Below are 6,522 nucleotides of genomic sequence, written 5' to 3'. Positions count from 1 at the left end.
TGGGGACATTTGAATAATTGATTGAAAAAATGTAAAGTAATCCAGCCAGCTTTCATTCTTGGCTCACCTGCTCCTAATTCTAAGACCGCTCTCAGTTGACAGTGGACAGGGAGGGACATTTAAGGACATGAGAGTGACATGGAGGAGCACATTTTACCCACCATTACCCATCCTCTCTTGTTTCTCGACCGTTCATACTAGCGATGTTGTGATAAATAAAATGGTTACAGTAGACACGCTGTTGGCACTTTATCATGTTGAGACACAGTCACCTATAAGCTATCTTCTGTCCATAAACATAACAACTGAAACGTTGCTACTACTTCATACAAGGTAACCAAGAAATTCATGTCCAAATAATCTCTAGTGTTTTTGCCGGTTAAAGTAATTGAACTGTTTCAGAGGTAAAAATGTTGTTAAACTGGTTTTAGGTAGGTTTCTCCACACCTGCTGTACAGTATATACAGTACATTCTATTAATTCCTGCTGCACACAGAGCCTGAACATAATTGTTTAAAATTAATTTCAGAATTGTGCATTATACAACTACACTGATATTTGAGAACAGTAAACAGTAAAAAGCTGTAAGCGGTTTAAAGCGGTCACCATAACTGAGCATCTTTGTTTAGACTGAATTTAAGCAATCAGCTTAAACTCTGTCGCACACTGTGATAAAGTTTTATGATTGGCCATAATTATTCCCTTGGAATCTGAGGGCCCCTTCTAAAGTTATTTTTTCAACTTTCCATGCTTTCATTGAAATCAAAGAATGGGAAATATATGAATTAATGCTTCACAGTTTTGAGGTGCGTTTGTTTTTTAATAATCTCTCCAGGTTACTGGAGTTACTCCAGGTGTCATCAACAGATGTATGCAGGCACACCTGTGCTCCACTTAACACCTGGCAACTGCAATTCTTCTTATTCTGACTGTCGGTTATAAATTGCTCACCTGCAATAATTGTTTTAGGAATTTGTAAAATGACCGTTTTGGGGAAAGTACTGTACGTCCAACTTTATTGTCCATTACAAATCCAACTTGTAATGTTACATTACATGTTGTCTATTGGTAATTCCTCCCCAAATGCAGCTCTATTCTACACTTGAATTATGTTTTTAAACTCTCATTAACTATGCCTGTTTACACCTTGAGCAATAGTAGGAGCTGTTTCAACATTAAATTGGTGCTTGCTCAACTCTGAGGATAGGTGTTGAAAACTTCTCTGGCAGACTCTGAAATCCCCCTCCTACTGCATTTGTTGAACACCATAGAGACAAGCTGCGTTCTTTTCAGTGTGTCATGCCGAGAGCTGTTGGGCACATTATATCACCTGATATAGCGTTTATCCTTGAAAGCTTTATTGAATGCCTCAAACTCCCCGGGCAACATAACTTGACATGTCTGTCCACACCAAAGTTGTTGATGTGTAGTCAAACTGGTCTCGTTTAACACTTTGTCATTTGTCAATTTAGAAAGGGTGTACAAAAGATAAACATACAGTATATTTATTTTAAAATAACTAATCACATAGAGAGGCAAGGTTTTGATATGATAAGGTTTAGTTTGTGCTCCCATCGTTACTTACCAAACAGCGCCCACTGAAAGTGTTCAGTTTTAGGACACAGGGGTCACACCTGTTGGGGAACTTGATAGAAGGCTTATTTATAAACTTTCTGAGCTTTAAATTCTTGCTTCAGAGAAAATGCTGACACATATAGAGTGTGTTTGTGTGTGTGCGTGCAGGGGGGGTCAGCTGAAATGCTTGTTTATGAACACAGCAGCAACTGGAAAATCCATGTAACTCTAAAATGAGGAAATTAACAAGCCACCTGATCTGGAGAACTGCAGGGTTTAGGTCGAAGGATGAGCGCTTTGGATAACCAAACAAAGTCATCTCCACAAATAGGCAACTCTAGATGTGTCATTAAAAGTGTCATTATTATTATTGAGGTTTTCAATGAAAGCAATACACTTTTATCATTTAAGTTATATATGATTAAAGTTCTGTATTTTTCTGTTTGGGCTTTAACACTATGTGAGTTATCTGTGCTTTCTGGCAGCTTTGAGCTCTCAACTGCTACTGTTGTGAAACACTCTTTAAATCCTGTCACACTGTGTATTCTGAGCGACCTTTACTGAGTCTTTACAGTAATTTGAAAACTAAACACGACACAAGGACAGCCTCTTATAGACGTTATGCTTTGCTCCCAAAAAAAGGCAAAAGTCAGGATCAGGTCCAGAGGGGAGCGTCCTAATATATTTCCTAAATTTAGGTACAGAGTTATGGCGCAGGAGATATCTGGGTGGGCTCATGTGACGTATGAAAAGTTCTGGAAATGCTGAGTGGATTTGAAGTATATGAGGGAATTTATTTTTGCATCATTGCATCACAGGTGCGGCTTGATATAAACATTTTTTTGTTGCGAACATTTTGTGACATTTCAATGCTAGGGAACCATTTTTGTGTTTAATCAGAAATAACTGAATACCTACAGTGTGTTACATCATATCAATCAGAGTGTAAATAGGCCTAGGTACTTTTGACATGAGATTTAAAATTTGATGACTTTTATATTGTATAGTTTGTAGTATACAATTAATTCAGTATCAGGGGAGGTCACAATCCAGTATAATTTACAGAAATCTGGTTTGGGTCTGCAGGAGGGCACTAGTGGAAAGATCATCATATTCTGCTGAGCCCCTCTCTCCGCCACTCTCGCTGTGCCATGTAATGTAACGTGTTCCTTTAACATTTAGCTGGGTTCAAGTCATTCTGCACTGGTCAGGAAATTGTAAGGACAAGATTGCGCACAAGTAAGCAGATACTCCACACTTTATTATAGACATCTGGGTATAATATTAGTCATCTCTGCCAATACCAGCAAACCTAACAGGCAAACCATGTGACAAGGCGCAATACCAGACAAATCGATGCCACAAAACAGATTGCATTGCAGAGATTCTCTTTGCTGACAGGCCACGGGATAGTTTGGGCTTTTAAAAAATAGCGACATCTTTTAAGGTGACCCCTAGAGTGCTTCTTATAAAATTACAAGAGACAGAAATCCATTTGCAACTGTGCTATAACACTGAGATTACATTGTTACTTTAGAGCCTCAGTGCAAATTAATTTGAGGTTCATTTCATGTATTATATAAATGGATGGTGGTGGGTAAATTAAATCCCAGTATTGCACATTTCTATATATTGTTTGCGGATGGTGTTTTGGATCACTGTGCTTGCCATTCAATTGGCCAGCAGGGCAAGGTTCCAGCAGATTTAACTCTTTTATAGCTACCGCTGTCAAGAAAGGACAAGGACAAAAATAATTTTAGATGCATTGTCCATAAATACAAGTAGGATAGGACTTATTATGCATAGCTCGACGTCAGTGACTAACAGTTGCCACAAATAAAAATAATGTCAGACCATTTTGTGAATTCAAAACCCTGATTAAATATGATTTGTATCTCTTTTTCAAAATAACTATTCAGATTTTGTAATTCATGGTCATTTAAAAGTCACAAAAATTGTAATGTGAGCTTTTCTCCAGTACTGTAGGTGTTCAGATGAATCTGCATCTGCATTTAAATGCACAATTTCATCTGGCAATGAGCTCCATGTGAACTCTCCGGGTGATTTAAGATCCATGGACTAAGACTGGACTGCAGCATTGTAAAAGAAAAGTTCTATTATTGCATTACTTTGTTTGCTGTAGACTTTTATTTCCAGCTATTAATCATGTTGTTAATGCAGGTTGTCAAAATGGATAAAGTTATAATCCTTTGCAAGCACAGCAAACTACCATAGTGTTTGTTGGTGCAATCTAATTACAGCTGAAGAACTACTAAGGACAACCTCTCATGACTTGTGTTTTTAGTTAAACCAGAGGAAAAAGAGTCAATTTTAATAATGAATTTGACAAAATCGGCCACTGGTTATGTAAAAGATGCACCACGACATACTCCATACAATGTGAAAGACAAAATTGCTGTATTGGCTGTATTTTCACACATTCTAAGTTAGCTTGGCTCATTTTCACACTTTGAAGTTGGGTGCTAAATACCAGTGTTTATCTTCATTTATCTTCAGACATCTCTGACCAATGCTGTCTCTCACCTTTCAGGCCTAAAAGATCTGAAGGCGCAGTTACGTGTATATTTTCTGACTGGGCTCAGCACCCTTTCACCCAACACCAGCCACACATATGGAAAGAGTGCACAGCGTGTCAATGGGGCAGCCCTGGCAAGTATGAATATCGGAGCATCTCATACCCCATCTAGGGACCTTGGAGCCATGTGTCGACATGCATCGCACTGTTAGCTACATCGCCTGGTCATATTGGGGACAGGAAAGAAGTGGCGGAACAGAAGCACTCCAGATGTTCTTCATCAGTAGGCCACAGGGGAAGTCTGTTACCACAACACCTGGCTCATTCTGCTCTGAGCTTGGAGGCAGAGCGGTGATGCTCTGCCACAGTCTGGCTATCTGACTGAAAATAAATTGCTCAAGGATAGTACTGGATCCACTGTTCAAATGGACTGTGTCATGTAACTCCTCTATGGAAACTTTAAAAACTCTGTTGTATTAATAATGAATAGTGGATGCACAATGCATACTGTACAAGTCTAAACACACGCACATTCACACACCTCAACACTACATCTGCATTTACAAGTAATCAAGTTCTTAATATCACAAAACAAAACAAAAAATGTTAAATACACCAAATGCATGTTTCCTCACTGATTAATGACTTATAGACTATACATCAAAATAAACAGCGTGCATAACATTTGAGGATTGATTTAATGACTACAGTAGATACATGTATAAAATAATGAAAAATTGCTCTGTAGTACCGAATCATGAGGATACAGTTTAATACAATGTATGCTGACTGTAGCCTATAAAGTGTAAAAGTGTTGCACTACACCTCAGTAATAAATGAATGTTAAGTGAACTGAGATTCTTTCTTGAGTGTATTTTGCAGATTTACAACTACAACTGTCACCTTGCAGGCGTCAGAGTTTGAGCCTTCCCACTGAAGGAAAAAGGACGTTCATTTTCGTAATGGCAGTGGAGAGCAGGGAAAGTGAAGAGGGTAGCGGCCCAGGTAAAAAACGACAGATGCCAAGCTCAATAATACCAATGTTAAAATCTCCTTGACCTGCAGGTCATCAAATAGCAACCCCAATTCGTTTCATATTTTCCTTACTGGATCAATGGTAGCATAAATTTGGGGCTCAATGACAAGAATAATTTAAAACAGATCTATAAACGATAGAATGCTATTCCCTATGGTCACAGATGCATAACAAGTTTTTAGATTAACAGGATCAAGCTCCCGAAGCTTTGCCAAGGATTCATGAAGAAAAAAACACCATAATGTAAGGCATGTGTGTGCATAAACACACTATGTCCTTTTTGGTGTCTCTGTGCCTTTATCTGGTGAGTTCAAGTACATATTGAGAGATTGATCTTTTCTGAATTTCTTAGGCTTTTCTGCTCTGATCAGCAAAGATAGGAAGGACAAATAGTTTAACATACCTGAATAAATAATAATGTCAATGCTGGACCCCCATCCCCCTTACCTAAGTCAAATGAGTCTGACTTTCACCCCCTCCAGGGAATAAAAGAAAAGCAATGAATTTATGTGAAATGTAATTATTTATCAATGAGCCTCAGCATAGGTGATGTTGTTAAAAATGAAGAAATACAGATATTTGATGTGTTATATTTTTTTAATTTTATGTGAATTTATAAAATGAGACATCTGGTAGGCTCATCAACACCCAAACCTGACTATTCAAGCCAACATACAGACACCATTTCCTTGCTTAAAGGACAAGATTATTGGAGTTCACGCTAATACTGTTTTGCAAAGCATAAAAGCCTCTTGCTGATAAATATTAATTTGAGCCTTCATGATGTATTTGAAAATTCCGGCTAAAATGTCACCACATGGAACATTAATGTAATATTTCAAGGCCTGAGAGCAATACTCATATTGATTGCATTTATTTGACTCTGGGGAGGAGAAATAATTCTTCACTGTGGAGACACATCTGGTAGCCAAAGATGCGAAGCAGGGAATGAGAAAATGCAAAATAACAATAAAAAATAATAGGACTTGTATTTAAATGCATTATCCCAGCATTGTTTGGATACCAATGCCTTATTATAGCCGAGAAAAGACAGATGCACCCAGGTCTTTAACTGCTACCTCTGAAAGGTTTAATTTTCTATAAAGTGTTTAATACCCAACAAGAGGAGAGCCGATCGTTTGCATTCAGCTATTTCCTCTCCTCTCTGCTACTTGCAGCAGGTCCCCTGTCTTCTTTTGGTGCTAATGCTAGTCTACTTTTTCTTAACAGTAAGGCACCGGGCTGCACTTTGTACCTCTGCTCATGTGCGATTTGCTTCTCCACAAATGTGAGTTTATCCGGAGAAATATCCAACTTCAAGGCGTTGTCACACGAGGATCCTGTCCTTTGTTATTAACGATATTGACTAGCAGTG

The sequence above is a fragment of the Etheostoma cragini genome, chromosome 7 (assembly GCF_013103735.1).
Source record: "Etheostoma cragini isolate CJK2018 chromosome 7, CSU_Ecrag_1.0, whole genome shotgun sequence".
Classification (NCBI taxonomy): Eukaryota; Metazoa; Chordata; class Actinopteri; order Perciformes; family Percidae; genus Etheostoma; species Etheostoma cragini.
Note: the sequence above shows the minus strand (reverse complement) of the source record.